A 26575-nucleotide genomic window follows, 5' to 3' on the forward strand; every position below is an offset into this window, starting at 1 on the left:
TGGCAGGCCGGAAGCGGTGGCTCAAGCCTGTAATCCCAGCACTTTGGGAGGCCGAGACGGGCGGATCACGAGGTCAGGAGATCGAGACCATCCTGGCTAACACCGTGAAACCCCGTCTCTACTAAAAAATACAAAAAACTAGCTGGGCGAGGTGGTGGGCGCCTGTAGTCCCAGCTACTCGGGAGGCTGAGGCAGGAGAATGGCGTAAACTCGGGAGGCGGAGCTTGCAGTGAGCTGAGATCCTGCCACTGCACTCCAGCCTGGGCGACAGAGCAAGACTCCATCTCAAAAAAAAAAAAAAAAGAAAAAAGACACAATGGCAACGGTTTGGTAACTTGGAGGCCTCCCATGTGTAGGAACACAGGAAGTGCCTTTATCTTATTTCCCAAGTGATTATCTTAATATTAAAAAAATGAAAGAAGAGTTAAGACATGAACAGACTCTTCAGTGGTTCTCATGACAGGATCAGATGGAGCATGGCTTCTGATATAAAATTATGGACAATATTGAGGAGTCATGTAAGATAAAACCTGAAAAATGAGAGTCCTGGATTCAACACCAGACAGAGGTTGATGTCCTCTTATAAGTTGTCTAGTTCTCAGTCAAGGGTTTTAAATCAAAAAGCCAACAGGAACCAAGTGGATAATTTAAACCACTTAAATATACTAGGATGAGGGCCAACTGGAGACTCCAAACCTAATTTAAAAGAAAGAATCCCTACACAGCCCCTGTTGATTGTTGCCTAGGTTTAGTGTGTCAGATTTTCTGATATTTCCAGTATAACAATTAAAAAACCACGTACACCGAATTTGTATGTCAAACCCTTTAATTTGTTAATTTACCACTTAATTCAACACTTTCAAAAATATTGTATGCAAAACTACACCTACAGGCTGGATCCGACCCACAAATCCCACCTTTGCTATTTCTGCTCCTAAAGCTTTGTTTTTTGTAACTTTGATTAAATAGAATTGGAGGAAGAAGGAACCTGATGTAACATCTAGAAGCATGATCTCCAGGGGCCTCAGAGGCTCATGGAAAGTGACAGTAAAGCTAGAAAGATACACTTCACCAGCAACTTCCTTTAGACACTCTCAGATGATTCCAACTACCTACATCTCGTGGTTACAAATAGTATTTATTTTTTAAACAATGGTTATAGAACTAAGAGGATTTTAAGTAATGATTAACTTCAACACAATACTAAATTTTACTGTTAAAACAGTAAGAGCTAAAGTTAGTGTCATACCCTGGATTATATTTCATATCTCTTGTCTATCATTCCAGTACTGTTTCTAGCTAATTTCACAAAATTGAGACCACCCATGGCCTTTCAATACCAAAGTCCTCTTTGAGAGATAAAGTAAGACATTATATATCAAGAGCCTATAAACTGCCGAGTGCTATGCAAATGTAATTTACTGTAATATAATGAAGAGAAAGAATGTGGTTTGGTAGCTGGAACATCCTGATGGAAAAGCTTATACTAAACTTCCAGGAGAGAAAGTCGTTAACGAAACCTGTAAAATCATATGACAAGTTGACCTAAAAGAATCCACTCTGTAAGTCTCTGGAAATATTAACAATGATGACAATCAGAGAAAAAGGAAAAAAAGAGAGAAATTTGAAAGTAGAAATAACAAAAGGACATCTCCATAGAACAAAACAATTAAAAATCATTGTCATTTGAAGGCAGACATACAGAAATTAAATTACTCAGACTTAAATATGAGACAAGACTTTCACAGGTTCATTTAATTCTCTATTACAGCACTTTCAATTTCAACAACAAAATAAGACATTCCAACTCATTGCTAAGAGTCAGCTGGCAGGAGGGGAAACAATGGAGAAATGGGGAGCTCTCTTAAAGAAGCCCAGGGGAGTCAAAACACATTGCAAATGAACTATTTCCTTAAAACACACATTCCTAATTTGATGAAATTACAAAATTTTATTTTTTCTATTTTTTTCTGTTATACAGCTGCACATGCTCTAAAACACAGGTGCAACAAACAAAATAAATACTTCATATTTTTCTTTTGGTGAATTTCAAACATACAAGTAAATAATTTTCCTCACAATTTATATATAAATAATTAGCACACCTATTTTCTTTTTCAAGCTGGAACACGCATCTGGATTTAATTAGAAAAGCAAGGAAACAGCATCTGGAGAGGATCAGGCCAGCCTGTTCGTTAAACGATTATAAACATTAACAGAGAAAATAATCTTTATGCTCACACTCCACCTCAGAAACAAGACCTTCTAAAGGAAGTTATAAAATGTTCCACTCTGGCTAATATGACATTAATATCATTCAATGATGAGTATTATAATCCATCAAACCTCTATTATGGGTTTTTCATAATTTTCCTTTAATGCTCAGAAATGTCTTTCACAGGAATTCAAGACTGAAATCCAATAGAGCCAAATGCATTTGGCCTATGGACTGAAAACATATCTCTCCCTCTTTTCAAGCCTGATCTTGTCCCCTGAGTCTCTCAGCCCTTCTCTCTGTCTCTTGAATTTCTCTTCACTAATTATCTTCTTTTCTTCCTCTCACTTCCTCATCTTAATTTCTTTTATTATTTCATGTTTTTTGTCAATTTTTAAAAAACACAATATATAATTGTTATCAAATACTTGCCATTTGAAATAATCTCATTTCCTCCTCCTTTGCCCTACCACCCTCTTTTTCTTCTTTTTCATGGACACACTTCCAGAAAGATTGGTTAATACTCAATGTCTTTGCTTTCTTACCTTCTGTCTTTAGCCTACCATACCTGACCTCTACTGTCATCAAGTCACAGAGCATCTCCCCTAATATCACTAATGATCTATGGATTTGTCAAATTCAACAGGTTGTTTTCTCCATTTCTTAATCTCTTGGTGCCATTTGGCTTGTTTTTTTTATTTTATAGTCTTGAGATAACACAACTTTATTCTGATTTTCCGTCCATGTGTCTTTCTATATTCTCTTTCTCACACAGCCCTTAAATGTTGATATTTCTTACTATTTCATCATTAGTTCTCTGCTCTTTTAACTTTACATATATTTCTGGGTCACATCTATATTTTTATAGGTTGTTAACTCTATGAATTTTTTTCTAACTCGTATCTCAACTTCTAACTAGGTATCTTCAATTGGAGACGTCTGAATATATCTAAAACTTTCTTACCCACTGAAAGCTCATCTTCCTTTCTCTCTATTCCCTCTTTTTTAATATGTAAGAGAATGGAGAAAGTATCACCACACATTTTTCTCAACACAGCAATATGGTCATTACTGTAGATTCTTCATCTTCCTCACATTCACATTTATCCACTGATATCAATATTTTCTACCTATCTTTGTTTCTGTCCCTTCTCCGGTTAATTATCTTCATGATGCCAATCATATATATTGAAACAAGTCACTACTTACCTTTAGATCCTTCAGTGGATCACCTTATATTTGCAGAAACAAGTCTAAACTCCTTGCCATTACATAAAAGACCCTTCAGAATCAGGCACCCGCCCAATTTGCAAGGTAAATACTACCAAGTTCTCCCACAGGTACCTTAAAATTAGAAACAAACGAGTTATTTGAAGGCTCCTGACAATAGCATGATCTCCTACGCCTCTGAGTTTAAATGTTCTTTCTTGCTGCTGGACTGTTTTTAACCCCTTTCTTATCTGTGTCTTCTCTAGTACTCAGTTCAAGGTCCCTCATGGGAATATATTTTGATGCCCATTCACCCCCCTCCTCCTGCAATTTGGTTCTCTCTTGTCACCTTCTAGCATTAGAGTTTCTCATAATCATTCTCATAGCAATTATTGAAAGTCCTTGTATGAATCCCCACTTCTGAGATCCTCAAAGCTGATTGAGTTACTATTCTTCTTCAACACCTGGTTATCTATTTCTTTCTTTAAATGTATGAGCTACTTCATTTCCTTGCAATGAATTTAACTTTGCATAAGATGGGTGAGAAGCTGAAACTGTGTAGTATGATTGCACGAATGCACTAATGTTGTTAGTTATTCAACCTCTTTAAGGTTTAATTATGAGGTAATTAGCCCAGCTCCTGGGACACAGTCACTGCCCAATAGATGAAATCCCTGCCCTTCTCCAGGCAGGGCACTTAGTATACTAATCACATTGCATCTCATTATAGATTCCATTGCCTGCTTCCTTCCCTGTACTCTGAGCTCCTAGTTTCTAATGATACTTGTTAAATAGCACATACTTAGTAAATGTTTGATGAGGAAAAAAATACTTGGTGCTCATGTGTTTTTGCCTCTCCTGAATCTGTATCCCTCTCTTTCTTGAAAATTTTCTAAATTATCTTTGGACAATCATCTCTCTCCAATTCTTAGTGAACGTGGCTTGATGACATACCTCATGCCCCAGAGATGAGTCATGAATGGGTTAAGCTTACCAAGTATCTTATTTCCCTGGTTGCAGTGATTGACTTATAGAGCAACACATAACTGAAATAAAGCTAATCAGATGCAAGGAGACATTTATCACAAAATCCTGGGGTAATTTGCTTCCACAATGCTATAATTCCTCCCTGGTTATAAGTAGTATAAAATGTAAAATTTGGAATTCAAAATTTATTTTGTTAACATCAACCAAGGTATCCAAAACTGTTAGGGGTACTTGAGGCCAGAGAAAGAGATGAAGAGAAATGAGGCTATTTCTGAAATCTTTAGTGCTCTAATATCAAGTCTCCCTTAAATTATACCAATGTATTAACTTTTCAATTATGTGAGCTGATGGATTTTTTTTTGTCATTTAAACCACATTGAATTTTCTTCCTCTCATTTGCAACATAAAGAATCATAACAGATATGTTATTTCACTCACTTTACTAGCGCTGGGTTTTCTTGAAAAAAAAAAAACACATTTTCACTAAGTCATGTTTCTAGCTTCAGCAAATCATTAAACTCTGAGTCTGAGTTTCTGTGTTAATTTCTTCACTGGCCTATATTTGACTTACACACATAACACTTTAGTAAAAATTCACTCTATTATATTGATATTTAGAGGTATGTTGCTTCTTTCATATGGTTTTATTTTAATGTACTTTTTTCTTCTTTTTATAGCATCATTATTTCTAAAGATGAAAGGTTTCTTGGAGATTATCTTGTTCAATTAACTCATTTAGTGTACAAGAAAACTGAAGCCCAAAAGGTTAAGCAATTCTTCCAAAGCCATACAAAATACACCAGTTAAAAGAAATTCTATGACCATATTTACGCTAATTAATCAATTGTTTGGCTTGATTAAACTGGTCATTTCTCACAAACAACTAATTTATTTTTCTGTATATACATACAAAGATCATGACATATTTTCTATCCAGGTGTGATGGTTAATACTGAGTGTCAACTTGACTGGATTGAAGGATACAAAGTATTGATCCTTGGTGTGTCTGTGAGGGTGTTGCCAAAAGAAATTAACATTTGAGTCAGTGGGCTGAAGAAAGCAGACCCACCCTTAATCTGGTGGACACAATCTAATCAGCTGCCAGTGAATATAAAGCAGGCAGAAAAACGTGAAAAGGGAGAGACTAGCCTAGCCTCCAGGCCCACACCTTTCTCCTGCGCTGGATGCTTCCTTCCCTGGAACATCAGACTCCAAAGTCCTGCAGTTTTGGAACCTGGACTGGCTCTCCTTGCTCCTCAGCTTGCAGACAGCCTATTATAGGACCTTGTGATCGTGTAAGTTAATACTTAATAAACACACACACACAGACACACACACATATATATATATATTCCTATTAGTTCTGTCCCTCTAGAGAAATTTGACTAATATACTAGGAATCTCCTGTGCACCATTTTAAGGAAACTAAAGCAACATTTAAGTAACAAATAAGTAATAAAGTAACACTATTTGTTACGAGATAGGTACGAACAAACACCACAAAATTTGGAAGAGTTGAGAATTCCTTCTAAGTTTTTATTCAGTCACTCATTTATTCATCTAACAAACGTGTTTATTGAAGATTGATTGAAGAAGCCTATGTTTCGGAATCCCAGTTGTTAAATAATTTCTATGGATCTGGTTAAAATCTAACCATATCTTTAAAAACAGGTCGAATTTTTATGTAAGTGAGCAAGACACAAAGGCACTCTTAGGAAACAGAATCTATGCTAGCAAAGACTCAAGAGAGGAAAAAATAATCATGTAGAGAAAATGTATAGTACAAAAGGAAGCTGAGCCAAGTGATGAAAACCTAGAAATAGTGAGTGGGGCATTCAAGCTTTCAGTTGATGTTGTCAGCGCATGTGGACAGGGGTGCCATAACTGGGTGTCTTGGGCATTATTGTGACCCTAGGTAAAGAGGATTATGTGCCACTCAGCCAGGTCCTTCTCATGTAACATCTCATAAATAAAGCTGTACTGTGAAATAAGCATATATTCAATGTATGAATTAAGAAATCAAAACTCAGTGGGATAAAAGAAGCATCCAAGAAAGTTCAAGCCATTCTAAAAGCTCAAACTCTTACTAAACTCAGATATCGCAAAGGAAACCTAGATACTGACCAATCCTTTGCAACAAAAGAGTTAGGCATAGAGGACAGAGCCTCCCATCATTGAAGAGGAAGATGAGACTTTCCTGTGACCTGAAGTGTCATTGAATTAACAATATTGATGAGTTGATGCTTTCATGCAGATTAGACTGTATGTACTAGATATTATGCCACGGAGACCAATTTTGGCCCATTCAATAGTGGTGTCTATATTTCTTCTGTCATTCACTCAGAGTGCTGGCTAATATTTTTTTCAGGAAATATTGAACATTCTATCAAGGGTACCATCAATTTGAGCCTTAATCATCATTATGTAAGACTCTGTTTGTCATTTTAGAAACTGTTTCATATTTATTGCCTTTTCATGAAGATGACGCTAGAATGACTCCTTGATAACTGACCCGCAAAGAACATTGGCCAAGAAGAACCTGGTCACTGCAGACTTGAGAAAGGCAAGAATTCTGTGCCTAAATTCAATGAAAATTACAAGATGAGATTTTCAACTATTTAAAGAGGTAAACATGTCAGGAAATCTATGTATAAAAAAAAATATATTTACAATGGTAGTTGCCAGTGCTATAATATACTGACTTTACATCACTGTTGTTTTTAAAACCTGTTGAGAAATGTACTGTGAGAAACAAAAACTGTATACATAAACCTTTGGCGAATATGATTGCACTCACGCAACAGAAATTAACACTGAACTCCTTTATATAACCTCATAAATGTGGCTATCATTATTCTGCTAAATTAATTGTGGCCTTCCCACATTCTCAACTATTCCTTCCTCACTGTACAATTCAGTCTTATTTATAATGTTAAAAAATAATATCAACCTTAGCATTCTAAAAGACAAAACCCTTTTAAATCAAGGAAAGACCTAAAGTCTGCATGAACATTTTTGAAAATGTTTTGCTTCAAAGTTTGAATTCAACTCTTGTCTCCCAACAAGACAAATGCTTCTTAATACTTAAAGATAAATAATAAGAATATTTTATATTTCCCTACCATATAACAGAGCCTGCTTGAGCAGAAGGCTCTGTAATTGCTATGCCAATTAAAAACATACAAATACAAAACTGCTGAAAGAATATTATCTAAGTCCAGTAATTTGCTGTTCTACTTAGCAGACAGACTACTTAAGGGCATATCACAAGAACGTACAATTTGTTGCATAATGGTAGTGACATTTTCAGTCATTATTATTGCTATAGATTAAAGTCAACCAAATGTGTTATGTCAAATGCTAACATGGTGATGGTCTGAATTTTGAAGATACATTTAAACAAGAACTGGTAAAATTATCATGAGGAAATTTGATTTTGCCCCTTATTTTAATAACACCCAATTTTAGTTCACAAGCCAGGCTTAACATTTCATAATCACTAACCTGGGGGGTTATTTCCCATTGACAGTTAATATAAAATGTTTTCATTTCATACTTCTTGAACATCTGTATTATTGTACTATTAATATATGCTAAGCCTTAGAGGATGTGACGATATAACGTTTTAAGTAATTCTCCAAATAAAAATTGTAGAAATCTTGCTGATTTTTTTCTATGATCTTTGCTAATGATTGCCATCTTTACCAATAATCTCTAGAATTATCTAATAGAGAAGACCATTCACATAATAAAATATTTTGGATTCGATTGCATTTATTGTAATATAAATCATAAAATACAAGGAAAATAATTAACATCTGTCTATCAAAGGGTAGAATAATAATAATTAAGATCTATTATGACTTTGCCATAAGTCAGACACTGTACTGAGGACTTTATGTTAATCACCTCTCTTAAACCTCAACACAACCATATGAGGTACTATTATTGTCCTCATTTTATAGGGGAGGTAATATGTCAATATCACACAGATATTATGCAGAGAAATGTGATCCAGCCAACATTAATCCACTTATGTCAAAGGTAACATGCACATGTTCATTCAGCCAACAAATATTAATTGAACACGTTTTGGGTTCTGCACAGAAACTTTGCTGTCACAGTACCAGGTACTAAAGGGAACTGTCATAAATAAGACAAATAGTTTCTTGTCTCACAGAATTTAAGATCTATGGGGAGACGGACTGATAATTAGGCAATTTCAATACAGACCATGCTTTCATTTGCAATGTCTGGCTCTTACGTTTAAAGGTCCTGTGGCAAAAATCAGAGCTCCCTTTTTAGTATGCTTTGATATATTTAGAGAGGCTCTATAATGGCCTATCTTCTTTGTTCTGCATAAGTTTGGACATCTGAACTCAGAAATCTCAAAGCAATAAGGGGAGTCAAGAAAGAAAAATCCAGAATCTTAGAGTCTGGGAATTCTCACGGTTCTTTCCTGTTTTGCTTCTCCAAAAGATTTGTTTCCCATTTGAATAATTTCTTTATCAATTTGGGGGTCATAATCTGATCCTGTCATATGTTTCATGAACAAAAGGGACTACACAGAATTAGTATTGATTTGTTTTATGACAGTATATGCAGAAGAGTTTTTTGCTTGCTTGCTTGCATTTATTCTAAGTTCAAGTCAGTAATGAGTTGATGTCAAAGTTCAGGAATAAAAATACTCTTCAATATCTACAGTAAAACATTTAGGAAGTCAGAATTTTGAGTATTTATGAACTCTCTTTATGTAGAATGCCAGAGTCCCTTCATTCTGGCTGCCTATCAGTGTGTGTCCTTTATAAGCATCAGGGTATGTGCAACAAACATTCTCTCATAGTTCTCTATCTCATCAACCATCTGTGCCTTCCATTCACTCAGACACATATTCAGTAACCGCCAGCTACATCACCAGGATAATATGTTACAGCTGACCATTGAACAACAAGAGTTGTCCAACTCACGTAATCCACTTATAGGTGAATTTTCTTCTGTCTCTGCCACTTCTGAGAGAGCAAGACCAACCCATTATCTTCCTTTTCTTCCTAGGCCCACTTAACATGAAGACAATGAAGACCTTTATAAGGATTCACTGCACTCATTGAATGGTAAATGTATTTTCTCTTCCATACAATTTTGTTATTTTCTTTTTCAATTTTTAGTTTAGTTTTGGGGATACATGTGAAGGTTTGATACATACATAAGCATGAGTCAACATGTCACTAGGGTATATATTATTACATCACCCAGATATTAAGCCCAGTACCCAATCTCTTCTCCTCTTGTTGCTCCTTCCAGCCTCCACCCTCAAGTAGACCCCAGTGTCTATTATTTCCATTTTTGTGTTCATGAGTTCTTATCATTTAGCTCCCAATATTAAGTGAGAACATGGAATATTTGGTTTTCTGTTTCTGCATTAGTTTGCTAAGGATGATAGCTTCCAATTTCATCCATGTTCCTGCAAAAGACACAATCTTATTACATTTTATGGCTGCATAATATTCCATGGTGTATATGTACCACATTTTCTTTATCCAATCTGTCATTGCTATGAATTATGTTGATTCCATGTCTTTACTTTTGTGAACAGTGCTGCAGCGAACATTCGTGTGCATGTGTCTTTATGATAAAATGCTTTATATTCCTTTGGATATACACCTAGTAATGGGATTTCTGGGTTGAATGGTAGTTCTCTTTTTAGCTCTTTGAGGAATCACCATACTGTCTTCCACAGTAGTTGAACTTATTTACACTCCCTCCAACAGTGTATAAGGGTTCCTTTTCTCCGCATCCTCACCAGAATCTGTTATTTTTCCTCAAAAGTGTCTCATTTTTATACCAGATCCTGGATCTCCCCCAAAGAGGGAATCAACCCATTTTCCAATGGGAGTCTTATCTCTCAATGGGGGTGGGGGTGTGTGTGTAGGGGGGTTGGGAACATTTCCATACCTTCTAGATGACCAAGAGCATGCTTCTCATCTCACACTGTAATCCCCAGGTGTTGAGGGATGGACCTGGTGGGAGGTGATTGGATCATGGTAGCAGTTTCCCCCATGCTGTTCCCTTGATACCGAAGGAGTTCTCATGAGGTCTGATGGTTTTATAAAGGGCTCTTCCCCCTTTACTCTCTGCTCTCTCTCTCTTCTGCAGCCTTATGAAGACAGTGCAAAGAGCTGTGTATTCCCCCATAACTGCCATTATCTGTCCCCAGAAGTATGCTTCCTGCCTTGTTATTACACACCAAACCTCTCTCATAATTCAGAGTAATTTCTGATATCCCCAAAAGTTTAAAAAGTGAGATAATTCAATGTAAAGCAGAATAGAGCCTTAGATTTTGACAGAGATCTGTCTACTTTCAAGTCCTCAGGTTTCAGGTTTCTTGAGGAAAACAAAAGTGTTTTTTTTGTTTTGTTTTGTTTTGTTCCTAAAACAGGTTCTGTGGCACCTCCTTGGTTAATGTTGTTGGCTCTGTGTCTCCACTCAAATATCATCTCACAGTGTAATCCCCAGGTGTCGAGAGATGGACCTGATGGGAGGTGGTTGGATCATGGTGGCAGTTTCCCCCGAACTGTTCTCTAGTGAATGAGTTCTCATGAGGTCTGATAGTTTTATAAAGGGCTCTTCCCCCTTTGCTTTCTGCTCTCTCTCTTCTGCAGCCTTATGAAGAAGGTCCTTGTTTTCCCTTCACCTTCCACCATGATTATAGTTTCCTGAGGCCTCCTCTGCCAGGAAGAACTACGAGTAAATTAAACTTCTTTACTTTATAAATTACCCAGTCTTGGGCAGTTCTTTATAGCAGTATGAAATCGAACTAATGAATCTTTTCTCCATATGGAGTCTCAGGCTATTAGAGCTTGAATATCTGCTTTTTATTAAGCTGACTTTTAACCATAGCACTCTTTAAAAAACAATTTTTAAAATTTCTTATTTCCCTATGTTAGCCATGTGAAATGGCCAATACTTCTGGCTTTTGAACTTTACCAAAGGTAACCTTCCAGGCACTCAGAGAAAGGAAATTTCAAGATGTGGAAGAAAGAGATTCAACAAATGGTAAAAATCATACAGATTTCAACTAAAAAGTACTTATTCCCTAGGACAAAAACTGAACCTGAACCTGGGCCACCACTGTGAAAAAACAAAGCTTTATCTACTGAGCTATAACACTGGACAGTCTCCATTGCCCTTCCCAGAAAGAGCCTAGAGCAGCCGATTTTGAGCTCGCAAAGGCTTTTAAATGCTTGAGATAGTTTTTAGGGCTAACTATGGCATGAATTCTAAAATTTCTGTTCCCTTAGTGGAGATCAAGAGAAAGTACCACCATGTGGTTACAAGGTCAAGCTCCCAAGGAACATTTCACCGGCAAAAGCCTCTCAACTTTTCAAGACACAGCCCAAGAGGTTTCATGGGGTAACCAAATTAACATTTTTCATTCTAGCCAGAGCAAAATACATGTGATGTGACAAAACGTAGACATTAACCACTCTACTTAGCACCCAATATCTAACTGGCAAGGCTCAAACTTGCCCCTGGACGGGCCCTGTCATCTTTAATCCAACCTCCAATGAGGAGTTCTGACATGTGGTCTCTGGGCAAGATGGTTGCCCTGAGTAACAGAAGAGAGAAAGGAGAGAAAAGGAGAAAAGCATTGCCTGTGACAAGGTGGAGAAGGCAAGGAGCTCAGGGAAGCCAGAGAAAGACCCAGCCATTGCAGCGATACTGAATCAAAAGTTTAGGCGACCACTTGTCGGTCGGGAAGGGATCTTTTCCAGCAGTCCCATCAGCTCTCAAGTTTCCCTTCTGGGGACAAAAAAGCTCCCCATGTCCCATTTGTCCTGTACATGCCTAATCCTGTCACCCACAGCTGTTGGCAAAGACTGCAAAGTAGATTAATCCAAAGAAAAGAGCAGTTAACATCCCATAATGTCAAATCCACCCTTAGCCAAGACAGACTTTACCGAGAGGGGCCTCTAACCCACTAAATCTTAGGAAGATTCTAACCTTTATAAGTTATATATTTGGTCAAGCATCCTTGTCTTTTATTAAGAGGGACTTTTAACCCACCCTGTCTTAGGAGAGGCTCTAACTCCCCTAAGTTGGGCCTCTAACTCAATCCCATCCTTTACCTGGGTACCCTACCACTTACCCAAAGCTGGCCAGTTGGTGCTGCAGTCTATTTCCTTTGGGTCAGGGTCTCCTCAGTATCATCCCTTTGTGGTTTCCCAAGAAGGTGTTACCAGAAAGGAGTCTTGATCCAGACCCCAAGAGAGGGTTCTTGACCCTTACACAAGAAAGAATTCAGGGCGAGTCCACAGAGTGAAAGCAAGTTTATTAGGAAAGTAAATAAATAAACAATGCTACTCCATACACAGAGCAGCCCTTTTTTAATTTTTTAATTTTTAATTTTTGTAGGTACATAATTGGTATATACATGAGATGTTCTGATATAGGAATGCAATGCATAATAATCATACGTTATGATTTTCTTAATAACATTTTCTTTCCACTAGCTTACTTTGTTGTAAGAATACAGTGTAAAACACTTAAACGAAATATGTGGTAACTCTTTGTGCTTACTGGTCAGTCATGTGGCCAACAGTAGGCTATGAGTAGTTACGTTTTTGGAAGGTCAAAAGCTACACATGGATTTTTGACTATGTGGGGGAGCCAGCATCCCCAACCCCTGTGTTGTTCCAAGGTCAACTGTGTATTTTATCATGAACATCCAAAGAAAAAGAAACATTGTGAATTCTGGCTAGAAAGATAACTTGGAAGATCACTTAAAGTAGAAAGATCTGTTCATAATTCTCAGATTATCCTTCATGGATATAGGCTGTGGTGTGCTTATACCTTGAATTTTCAGAAATGTTGTAATCCTGTTTTTAAACACAATTATTAAAAAGCAAATTATGTAAACTTACATTTGTGCAATTTTTTAAAAAGTTAATATACACCCAGAACTCAGACTTCCTAAATATCATATTTTTACCTATACTCTTAAGGTTATTTACATCTATTCTATCTGTATGCTGTAAATACTATATATTGGTGTGCTACCTATGCATCTCTTCCCAGTTCCACATTCAGTGACTTTGATGGCTTGAAATTTATCATGGTAAAAAAATAGTATTTATACACAGGAAAGGCAAATACTCATAATCACGACTTATTTTTGTTGGTTTCCTTAGAGAATTTGTTGTTAAACTTTTACTATTAAATTATTGTATATAGGTTTCCTTTAACTAAACAGGCACTGATTTTGCGTTCTAAAATCTAGTGCCAAGTAAGAAAAGTCATTGAAATATAGGTTTTGGTATTACTGGGTTTTTAATCATAAGAACCAGAGCAGTCACTTCATTAGTTAGGCAATTATAAATGAGGAATGGTTTCATACAATATTTCCTTCTTCGCTCAGAACCTTGCTTTGATCAACTCTCACTTTAAGAAATCAATTAATCTAGAATGTGACATCAGCAAAGTGGTAGAATAGGCGATTTCAGCCCTTATCCCTCCAGAGAAACATTATTTTGACAATCATTCATGAATGAAAATACCTTTTTGAGAGTTCCACAGTCCAGTTGAAAGTTTCCATCACTCTAGTGGACGACAAAGTACAAGATCAACTACACTGAAAGGGGTACAGAAAGCAGCTTCACTCTGCCAATAACACCCTCCCAGAGGCAGGTACAAATCAGTGCCAAAAGGAATTTCTTTTTTCCTGCAGGAGAAAGAGAGAGCATAGAAAAGGTCTGGGTTTCCCAGAATTTGAAGGGGAACATCCTGAGAGGCCTGCTTGTATCTTACTGCGTCCTGAACACTGAGAAAATTGGATGACTGGAGAATCCGAGAGCAACTAGGAACAAAAAAGAAAGAAGAAAGAAGGGAGCTCACAGCAACCAGCATGTGTGCCTCCACAGATGGCACCCTGTAAATGTCCAAAACCAGCATCCCAAGTACTTCCAAGTTAGCATGTAGACTTCAGGAACTGGCTTAACTCTGTGGGACTGAGAGAAAGCACACAAGCCTGAAACTGCTCCTTCAGAAGAGATAGAAATAAATGAATCTTACACCCATTGTCCCAGCACAGTGCTCAGTTCCAAGGAAAAGGGGTGGGTGACACTTGACTTTTCGTGTGGCTCTGCAGGGTAGAAGAAAGGTGCATCAACCTGAAACATCCCATTCATGGAGGAAAGAGAAAAAGGAGTTTGCATCCAATGCCCCAGCACATCCCAGCACTTACCTAAGAGAAAGAATGGGCAGCTCTCAGCACCCAACATGGTTTTATGGGATAAAGAGAAGGCATACAGATTTAAGACTTTACCCCAAGATGGAATAAGAAGAGTTGAGTGGGTGTATCCACAGAAAAGATTTAAGAGATCTCTATAATCTCCAGCTGGGCTGACTGATGAAGATCTTTTCATCCCAAAGCAAGTTTATAAAGACTGGAAGAGGGGGACTTTTTTTTTCAACTATGTAGACATCAATGCAAGATTACAAATATTATGAATAATTAGGGAAACATGACACCACCAAAGAAACAAAATAAAGTACCATAACTGACTTAAATAAATGGAGATCTATGGATTGCCTGATAAATAATTCAAAATAATCATTGTTAGGTGGCTTTGTGAGCCACAAGAGAACACAGACATGCAACTAAAATAAATAAACTAATATTAGGGAAATGCAGATCAAAACCACAGTGAAATACCTTTCTCACACCAGTCAGAATGGCATTATAGAAAAGTCAAAAATAACAGATGTTGGCTGGGTGCAGGGGCTCATGCCTGTAATTTCAACACTTTGGGAGGCTGAGATGGGTGGACCACCTGAGGTCAGGAGTTCCAGACCAGCCTGGCCAACATGGAAAATCTCCATCTCTACTAAAAACACAAAAGTTAGCCAGATATGGTATCAAGCACCTGTAATCCCAGCTACTCGGGAGGCTGAGGTGGGAGAATCACTTGAACCCGGGAGGTGGAGGTTGCAGTGAGCCGAGATCGTACCACTGCACTCCAGCCTGAGCAACAGAGTGAGACTCCCTCACAAAAAATGAATGAATGAATGAATGAATAAATAAATAAATAAATAAATAACAGATGTTGGTGAGGTTGTGGGGAAAAGAGAACACTTACACACTACTGATGGAATGTAAATTAGTTCAGCTATTGTAAAAAGTAGTTTGGCGATTTCTCAAAGAACTGAAAACAGAGTTATCATTTGACCCAGAAATCCTATTATTAGGTATATACCCAAAAGAATATAAATCATTCTACCATGAAGACACATGCACACATATGCTCACTGCAGTACTATTCACAATAGCAAAGACATATAATCAACCTAAATGCTCATTAATTATAGACTGGATAAAGAAAATATTGTACATATACACCATGGAATACTATGCAGCCATAAAAATGAATTAGATTATGTCCTTTGCAACAACATGCATAGAGTTGGAGGCCAGTATCCTAATAAAACTAACACAGGATTAGAAAACCAAATACCATATGTTCTTATTTATAAGTAGGAGCTAAATATTGAGTACATATGTGAAAACAAAGAAGGGAACAACAGACACCAGGACCTACTTGAGGGTGAAGGGTGGGAGGAGGATGAGAATCAAAAAAGTACCTTTCATGTACTACGCTTATTACCTTGGTGATGAAAAACCTGTACACCAAACCCCCACAGCATGTAATTTATCTATATAATAAACCTGTGCATGTACCCCTGAACCTGAAATAAAAGTTTTTTAAAAAAAGAAAACAATATATCAGCAATACCAGAATTTCAACTAAAAGATTGAAAACATAAAAAACAACAAAACAGAAATTTTAGAGATGATGAATATAATGACTGAACTGTAAAATAGAAACATTTCCATAGAAAGTTTGAAGAGTAAACTCAAGTAGAAAAAAGAATCAATGAATGTAAAGAGCGTTTCATTTGAAATTGTCTAGTCAAAGGAGCAAAAAAGTGAAAAGAATGAAGAAAGCCTATGGGACTTACAGGCTACCATCAAATGAACTGGTATACATATTACGGAATACAAACAGGTGAAGATAAGGAGGAAAGAAACAGAAAGCTCATTTAAAGAAATAATAGCTGAAAACTTTTCAAATCTGTGGAGAGAGATGGACATCTAGATTTATGATTTACCAAAAACACACCAAATATGTCGAATCTAAAGAGGTCTACACTGAGACGCATTACATTTAAATTGTCAAAAGTCAAAAACAAGCAGAATTTTGAAGGTAGTAGGATAAATTAATTTATTATATACAAGGGAACTTTCAAAAGACTATCAGCTGATTTCTCAGCAAAAATCTTTCAGACAAAGAGACAGCAGGATGATTTATTCAAGACAAAAAGTGCCAACCAAGAATATTTCACTTGGTAAAACTCTCCTTTTAAAATGAAGGAGAGCTAAAGACTTTCACTAACAAGCAAAAATGGAGGGAATTTATCACCGTTAGATCTGCATTACAAAAAGTGCTAAAGAAAGTTATTCAAATGGAAATAAAAGGATGCTTAAAAGCAACAAGACAGCATAAGAAAGTCGAAAACTTACAGGCAAAAGTAAATATATACGTAGACACAGAATGACATAATATTTAATCGTGTAAATCATTTTTAGCCCAAGTATAAAAGTTAAAAAAACAAACAAACATAGTATTAGTAATAGCTCTAGGCTGGGTGCAATGGCTCTTGCCTGTAATCCCAGCGTTTGGGAGGCCAATGCAGGAAGATGGCTTGAGCTCGGTTGTTTGGCACCAGCCTGGGCAGCAACATACTGAAACCTCATCTGTAATATATATATATGCTACCATCAAATGAACCAGTATACATATTATGGAATACAAACATGTGAAGATAAGGAGGAAAGAAACAGAAAGCTTATTTAAAGAAATAATAGCTGAAAGCTTACTAAATCTGGAGAGAGACGTGGACATCCAGATTTATGTTGTACAGATTATAAATAAACCAGTTGTGCATAGTGGCATACATCTGTGATCCCAGCAGTATAGTATGATCTCATCTGTACACTATATACATATATATACACACACACGCTATATATATATATTTTTTAATCAGTTGTGCATGGTTACATACACCAGTGGTCCCAGCTACTTAAGAGGCAGAGGTGGGAGGATTGCTTGAGCCCAGGAGTTTGAGGCTGCAGTAAGCAATAATTGTGTCACTGCACTTCAGCCTGGGTAGTAGCATAAGACCCTGTCTCAAAAAAAGAATGGAAGGAAGGAAGGAAAGAAGGAAGGAAGGAAGGAAGGAAGGAAGGAAGGAAGGAAGGAAGGAAGGAAGGAAAGAAAGAAAGAAGGAAGGAAACTGTAACTCTGTAACTACAAAAATCTGTAAAAAGTTATACAACATAAAAGATACAAATTGTAACATAAATAACATAAAGTTTTGAGGGAGGATTAAAAGTATACCAAAGTAATTAAAAGGTGTACCAAAGTAATTAAAATTAGCATGTCTTAGAGATACCTGCTTTTCCATGTTTATTGTAACATGATTCACAATACCTAAGATGTGGGAGCAACCTAAATATTTATTACTGAATAAATGGATAAAGAACACATGATATATGCATACAATGGATCATCATTCTATTTTTTTTATAAAAGGAAATTGCCCCATATGCAACAATATGGGTGAACCCAGGGAACATTATGCTAAGTGAAATAAACCAGACACAAAAAGGATAAATAATCCATGCTACCACTTATATGAGGAATCTAAATTAGTCAAACTCATGGAAGCAGAAAGCAGAAAGGTCTTTTTCCCAAGAGACAGGGGAGGGTGAAATGGAAAAGTATTAGTCAAAGAGTACAAAGTTTCAGTTACAGGGAGTGAATAAATCCTAGGGATTGACTGTATAACATACTGCCCACAGTAAACAATACCATGTTACATACTTGGAAGTTGCTAAAAGAGTAGATCTTATGTGGTTCCTTATTGCAAAAACAATAAATAAAGACATAAATATATCAGGAGGAAATTTTGGATGGTATATTGTGAACCTTTATGGCATAGATTGTGTCAACAGTTTCAAAGGTGTATACTTATCTCTAAATTCATTAGCTTGTGTAAATTTAATATGTATAACTTTTGTATATCAATTATACCTCAATAAAGAAGTTTTCAAAAAATCCAGTCAATCCACAGATTTTTCTGCCCCTAATATCTAACCTCAAAAACTCTAAGCCCAACACACAAGCTATAAAAATTATACATTCACTTCTCAAAACAAAATGTCATTTCAGAATTACCTGTATGGTAGTTACCTTTGCTGCAGTGACTTAATATAAGAACAGATGGGATTTTTGTGTTTGTTTTGTTTTGTTTTGTTTTTAGGATATGATTTTCTAATATCCAGTCATCAGATGAATTTTGCTATGAATATTTTATTGGTCATTTGTCCATGGGACTATCAAGATGCAACCTGAAAACACAATTTTGTGTAGGAAGCTTAGTGCCATTTTGAATGTTGCCTCCAAGATCCCATCTTGACAACCTTGCACACTCCCATATGTGAATGCTTTTTTCTTCTTTCCCTTTATGCTTCCATTTTACTCATGATTAAGAATTCTGTTGATAGGATCCTCCTGTACTATGCAAATTTTAATGTCTTTTCTTTCATGAGCAGTCTCTGGTTTCACCACATACTCTAGCCATGGAGCAGGACTCAGTATGTTGCTCCATTTCCCCAAATTAAATACATTTCACAAATAATTAGTGAACATTACAGATTCAAATGCAAAATTTGGGGAAAAGAAGGAAAATGAGAATGTTATGATGCTTACCATACAACAAAATAATCATTAGATGTGTCTGTTTTCCTCAAAGTCGTAATTCATTGCCAAACTACAGTTGTGGTTTCTTTAATTGATTCTTCTTTCTTCCCATCATCAGTTATTTTCACTTCACTGCCTTTTATATCCCTCTTTAATTATGTAGAAATTTCAACTAAAAGGCCATTTCCTTAGGGAAAATATTTGATTATAACAGCTGCTAAGAAAACATTTTCTCCATAATTTATACAATATGACATAGGTCTGGGTGCCTAAAGTTTGTCCTATGAGATATAATTAGGGAACAAACTTGATCTGTGGTCAACTTAGTTTGGAAAATAATGGCCCAATTTTTTTTAAAAATGAATTTTTTTGTTTTACTGTATACTTCTCAGAGTCTTTATTATGCTAATATGGTGAATCTCTAAAATATGGTGTATCTCAAAGATAAGAAATTCTCACATAAAATTGACTTTCAACGCCCGTGGTGTTTCTATACAAACAAAAACATTTATGATACTACTTTTGCACTGGATGAACTTTGAGATATTCTGAACTAAAATTTCTAGGCTGAATAGACAGCAAGTGAGCTCTGTGGACTCAGTGCTATCTTGGATAGTGCAGATAATGGCTTCACTAACATTCCCTTTAACTCTATTATGCCTTTGACTCCTTTCATAAGAGTGAAATTCATTTGGAACACTGTAACTTCTAGACAGGAGAAAGAATGATGTGGCCAACAAAAAGAAAGAGGAGATATGAGGGAAGAAGTAACCAGGGAACCTACATGTTGATGAGAGAACCAAGAAACATGTGAATACAAATGACAGAGATATTCAGAACAGTCTTCAGTGAAACTATCTGTGACACTTTCAGCATGATATGTTGTAAAAACGAATGCAGAAAAATATAACTTTAGGCTTATCCATTTTAAACACCCCTATAGCAAGCAGCTACATTATTCTTTATGGTTTCTGAGATACAATTGTTATTTTATTTTGACTATGATCCTTACAAAGAACAAAGTAGGACACTTGCTTTCATTTAGACAAAAATAAAAGCAAGTTAAGAGTGTAAAATAGCAAGCACCGATGTATATTTTTATTTCATTTATCACATTCAATTCTTGAAATAAACATTTGTATGAGGCTGGTATTGTTATTCCAGTTTTAATTGAGGTAGCTGACTGTCAGCTGTCCTTGGTCTCTTAGCTACAAAGGAGTAAGATCAAGGATCTTCTTGGCAGTATCAGGTAGCCCTCAAAATTTCTAGTTCTAAAGAAACATATAACAAGGCTATATAAAATCAGCCATATTGTTTTAAAATTGTAGAAGACTTTCTAATTCTTATTTTTGATTATGTGGTTGAAGTTCATTTTTTTGGTTTATACCTTCCATGTTCACAAAATATCATTTACAAAACTAATCTGTAATTATTAAAAGTTTTAAAGTTTAAGTTCACAGAGAGCACAAGGTGTGGTCTAGAGCTGGGCAAAAGAATACATAGATTTAAAAAAAATTAAGCGCCAGAAACATATATTAATTTAGCAAATGAATAGTAAAGAAGATGGGTACCTCAGGAAACAGAGGTCAGAATGAAGCTCATACGTGAAAGAGACCGGGCATGCATTGAATAAAGAATAAATAAAAGAGATAAATGAGGATGAGAAAGAAAAATATGCACAAAATTTTTCTCCTTTTACCCTCTGAACTGCATATTATCTATTTTCTCCTCAACATTTATTCTCCACCCCTTTTCATCCTACTGTGTAGCACAGAATGCTAACCTTAATGGATAATATAAAGTAAGTTATCTTGCCTTCTGGCTTCTGGTTGTATTCAACCAATAGAAGGCCCTGGAAAAGACTGAAGGATGTGATGAAAGAGAGGTGATGGTATTAGCCCCGGCTCCCTCCTTGATGGCTGCAATTTGGCAGTTACTGAATTTCTCTACCTAAGGCTGCAATGACCATAGTTGGCCCAATTCTGGCAAGTGTGCCTCTCACTGGGTTCTGCCAGAGCAGTGAAATCTATCAAGAATACCTGTGAGCTTTTTTTAGATCACTATTTTCCCCCTTCTTGCAGTTGTCTCTATCTTGAATGTTCTTGTATAGAACTAGATCTAGATCAAATAAAAAGTGAAGGTTAAGAAAAAACCAGAGGAAGAAAAATGGTGTAAAAAAGATGGATGATGGAAATAAATTGAAGGCAGAACTGAAAGCCAAAAGCACAGTGCAGTGACTGACAAATGAGGTGGAGAACAGAAGAAGAAAAATGTCCCATTCTGTTACCTCTTTCAACCCTGCTTTCTTGACTTAGTGAAAGGCATAATCAAAGAAAGGATGAATTTCAAAAGCCTAAGCAAGGTGCCTCCATTGAATGTCAATGTGAATGTCTATTTGTCTCTAATAGAAGACCTATCATTCATCTTGAAATTGGGGTTTTCAGACTGATAAGAGCCAAGAGAGTTATTAGCCTAACTGAAGCTCAGGATGCCCAGGAGGAGAAGGAAAAGACTGATATATGTGGCAGACAGGTTAAAGAGAGGCAATATAATTTTATGTCAAAGCTAACCAGTGTGTCAAGCCTCCATCACCCTCAAAGGGCATGACAATTATTCCTGTCCCTCTATGCAAGAACACATGCTTGACCTACAAAGATAATTCAGCTTACCTCTTCTCAATTTAACTTATTTTCCTTTTGTCTCCACAATCCCCAACTTACAATATTTTATAGACATTTTATAACCTTACTACTATTTAAAATTATCAACAAGACTTTGTTAAAATAACCAAACTTGAAATACTCTACTTTTTAAAAAAGTAATCTGATGTCAAGGGCACACTAGCAGTATCCTAAATGAAGAATAATTTTATTTACCTTTTTATTTTTTTTGGACAGGGTCTCACTGTCAGTCACCCACACTGGAGTGCAATGGTACAATCACAGTTCACTTCGGCCTTGACCTCCCCAGGTTCAGGTCATCTTCCTGACTCAGCCTCCGGAGTCAGGGAGTATATTTACTTTTTCTTTCTTTCCTAATCATTAACAAACTCTACTCTCTTTTTGCAAATGGTTGTCTTCTATTTTCAAACCTCAAACAATTCTAAGTTATGGCAATAAAAGAGAATAGGCTAAAGATGGGAATGTTCTGCTGAAGTGAAGTCTGGCATAAATATGACAAAATTCATCCAATTCCCACAAATGCAAGGGAATGAAAGATGTTTCTTCAAATAATCTAGAAAATATAAAGCCACAGGATACCTAGAAAAGACTGGACATGCAAGGGGAAAAAGTCACTAGTAAAAAATTGTTATAAAATATTACAGACCTATTTTAAAAACCATCAGGGTGATTTGTTCCAAGTATTCATTTGTGTCCAATTTTCCATAAATCTGCATAATATGTTGATAAACCCCTAAGACCAAGTATGAAATATCAAATCAAGTGCACTAATTAGTGTGGCTGACTAGAATTAAATCCAAGATCAATCTGACTAGCTCTCAATTACCTGCTTTAGTGGAGAGAAACAGCCCTGTGGGGGATAATCCCCTAAACATTTCTTCTTGGCTCTTGCACATGTTATTATGCTGGATTTTTGTTGGGTTGATTGCTTATTTGTTTTTAGCAGTATTTTCTTCCCAGTTATTTTTACTTAAGCGTAACAAAGTAATTCATCTTCCCAAAGTTAGCTGAGGTTTAACAAGGGCATCGAAGCAGGGCCATGCTTAGAATCAGGTAGCTTAGAGACTTGTGCCTCTTCCTGGTGCCATGTTCTCCATCTCATGAAGCTGAATGGCCAAATTGTCACTGCCGGGGCTCTCAGAGTCTCCCTAGGGTACATGGGACCTGACTACAATTGAGACCAGTGATTTCTAACCATTATGAACTGTCAAATATTTTATGATGGCTAATCCTGCCCCCAACTTACTATTTAGGCAATTTATTTTTTCTTTCTACTTCTCTCTTCTTGATCTTTCTTATCCTTGAAGAATCCTGAGAGAGGATGGTATATACTAAAATTTCTACTGGGAAAGCTTGATCTGGCCCAACTGCCTTTATAATAAGTGAATTGACACCCATGAAAAGCCATCTATCCTATATCTTGTTCCATAATGAATCAATAACCTGATTTATGATGACAAATTGCTGTTTCCATATAGAATGTCAATAGTTTAATATTTTAATAGAAACATCCACAAACCAAGCCTTAACCAAAATATTAGATTATATAACCTTATAGAGGATATAATTATAGGCCCCGTAGGAGGCTAGAATACATTTCTTAAATTTTATTTTAATGTTTTCAGTTTGTATACGGTGCTCTGTGGTAGTCTTCAAACACTGTACATGTGACTTTCCATTTCATCTAGGTGGTGATCCAGGCAAGGGAAGAAAGGGAAAATTGTCTTAGACTGAAAAAGGAGATCTGCATTTCTCAAGAATGGAACCCTGACTGGGTGTGATGGCTCACACCTATAATCTCAGCAACTTGGGAGGCTGAGACAGGATGATCCTTTGAGGCTAGAAGTTCAAGACCAGACTGGGCAACATTGCAAGATTCCATCGCTAAAAACAGTTCTTTTAAGTAGTAGGCATGGGGGTGGATGCCTATAGTGCCAGGTACTCAGGAGGCTAAGATGGAAGCGTCACTTGAGCCCAGGAGTTTGAGGCTGCAGGGAGTTATAATCAAGCCACTACACTCCAGCCTGACCAATAGATCAAGGACCTACCTTTAAAAAAAGAAAAGAGTGAACCCCAAGTGATATCAGGCGTTAAATAAAGGATGAAAGGGTGGGAGAATCCAGGTGATAAATATCATGAATCTTCCTAGAGAATTACCTTCATTTAAAGAACTTAGAGGTGAATTAATTGGCAATCGACAAGTAATTTATTATTCACATTTTATAATACAAATTTTACAGATAAAAACTCTAGAGTTCAAACACAAATGTAATACTTTGATCTGCTGTAAAAACTTTAATAGACATTTTAACGATATTAATTCTTACAATTCATAAACATAAAATATCTTTCCTTAATTTGTGTCTTCTTCAATTTCTCTCAAGGTTTTATGGTTTTCATGGTATAGATATTTCACTTCTTTGGTTAATTTACACCTAAGTATTTTATTTTTATGCTATTTGTAAGTGAGACTGTTTTCATAATTTCTTGTTTGGATAGTTCATTAATACTCTGTAAAAATGCTATTAATTTTTATTTGTTGATTTTGTAACCTGAAACTTTAGTGAATTTGTTGATCAGTTCTAACCATGCTTTGGTGGAGTCTTTACGGTTTTCTGTATGTAAGATTATGTCATCAGCATGATGAAATGAAGAGATAATTTTACTTTTTCCTTTCCTATATGGTTGCTGCTTATTTTTTTTCTTACCTAATTGCTCTGGCTAGAATTTCCAGCAATATATTGAATAAAAGTGATGAGTGTGGGCACCTTGTCTTATCCCTGACCTTACAGGAAAATCTTTCAACTTTTTACTATTGAGTGTGATGTCAGCTGTGTACTAATCATATATGCCCTTCTCTGTGTTTGAAGTATATTCCTCCTATGCTTATTTCTTGAGAGTTTTGAGGATAAATTATCACAAACTAAACGGATTAGACAACAGAAATGTACTGTCTCATGATTCCGGAGGCTACGAGTCTGAGTCCAAGGTCAAGGCAATGGAGAAGATCTATTTCAGACCACTCTTCTAGTTTCAGGTAGTCCCTTGGCTTCTGGCAGCATGCCGCCAATCTTCACATGGTATTCTCTCTGTGTACATGTCTATCACTTCATAAGGGCATTGTTTTTCTATGGACACCAGCCACATTGACTTAGGGGCCCATCCTTCTCCAGTATGAGTTCATCTTTAAATAATTAATGACATCTACAACTGTCTAATTTCCAAGTAAGGTCACATTCTGAAGTAGTGAAGGTTAGGACTTCAATAAATGAATTTTAATGGGACATGATTCAACTCATAACATCTAATGACAGTTATTACAGCTAGAACTTACCATAATCCTGGCTATAAAAAAAATCAGTCTAGGCCGGGTTCGGTGGCTCATGCCTGTAATCCCAGCACTCTGGGAGGTCAAGGTGGGCAGATTATGATGTCAGGAGATCGACACCATCCTGGTCAATATGGTGAAACCCCGTCTCTACTAAAAGTACAGAAGTTGGCTGGATGTGGTGACGGGTGCCTGTAATCCTGGCTACTCAGGAGGCTGAGGCAGGAGAATCGCTTGAACCAGGGAGTCGGAGGTTGCAGTGAGCCAAGATGGTGCCACTGCACTCCAGTCTGGTGACAAAATGAATGAGACTCCTTCTCAAAAACAAAACAAAACAAAAAAAGAGTCAGCCTACTAATTTGTGTATTTTATTTCTTCACTGTCTTTGGGGAAAACAAATGTTTGTTTAGAATAAGTAGTCAAAAAAATATATATTACCCCTGAATGACTGGGGCTCTAAACCCAGTTCAGATACAACCCAGTTATATCTTTCTTTCTTTAGTTCTTGAGAAACAAATTTCAGAAATGCACATGCGGTACTACCCCTTTGTGGCTTTACTTTCCATGGTTTCAGTTACCTGGAGTCAGCCAGTCTAAAAATATATGTACATTTCCAGAAATAAACAATTCCTTTGGTGGTTGCCATAGATACTAAAAGAAGCATGTTTTACTTACTAAATGTAATAACAGTTATTATGTTTGTTTTCTTTTTTTAATTATTATACTTTAAGTTCTAGGGTATATGTGCATAACGTGCAGGTTTGTTACATATGTATACTTGTGCCATGTTGGTGTGCTGCACCCATCAACTCGTCAGCACCCCTCAATTCATCATTTATATCAGGTATAACTCCCAATGCAATCCCTCCCCCCTCCCCCCTCCCTCCTCCCCATGATAGGCCCCGGTGTGTGATGTTCCCCTTCCCGAGTCCAAGTGATCTCATTGTTCAGTTCCCACCTATGAGTGAGAACATGCGGTGTTTGGTTTTCTGTTCTTGTGATAGTTTGCTAAGAATGATGGTTTCCAGCTGCATCCATGTCCCTACAAAGGACTCAAACTCATCCTTTTTTATGGCTGCATAATATTCCATGGTGTATATGTGCCACATTTTCTTAATCCAGTCTGTCACAGATGGACATTTGGGTTGATTCCAAGTCTTTGCTATTGTGAATAGTGCCACAATAAACATAGGTGTGCATGTGTCTTTATAGCAGCATGATTTATAATCCTTTGGGTATATACCCAGTAGTGGGATGGCTGGGTCATATGGTACATCTAGTTCTAGATCCTTGAGGAATCGCCATACTGTTTTCCATAATGGTTGAACTAGTT

This window comes from Trachypithecus francoisi, unplaced genomic scaffold (assembly GCF_009764315.1).
Source record: "Trachypithecus francoisi isolate TF-2019V2 unplaced genomic scaffold, Tfra_2.0 Lachesis_group13, whole genome shotgun sequence".
Classification (NCBI taxonomy): Eukaryota; Metazoa; Chordata; class Mammalia; order Primates; family Cercopithecidae; genus Trachypithecus; species Trachypithecus francoisi.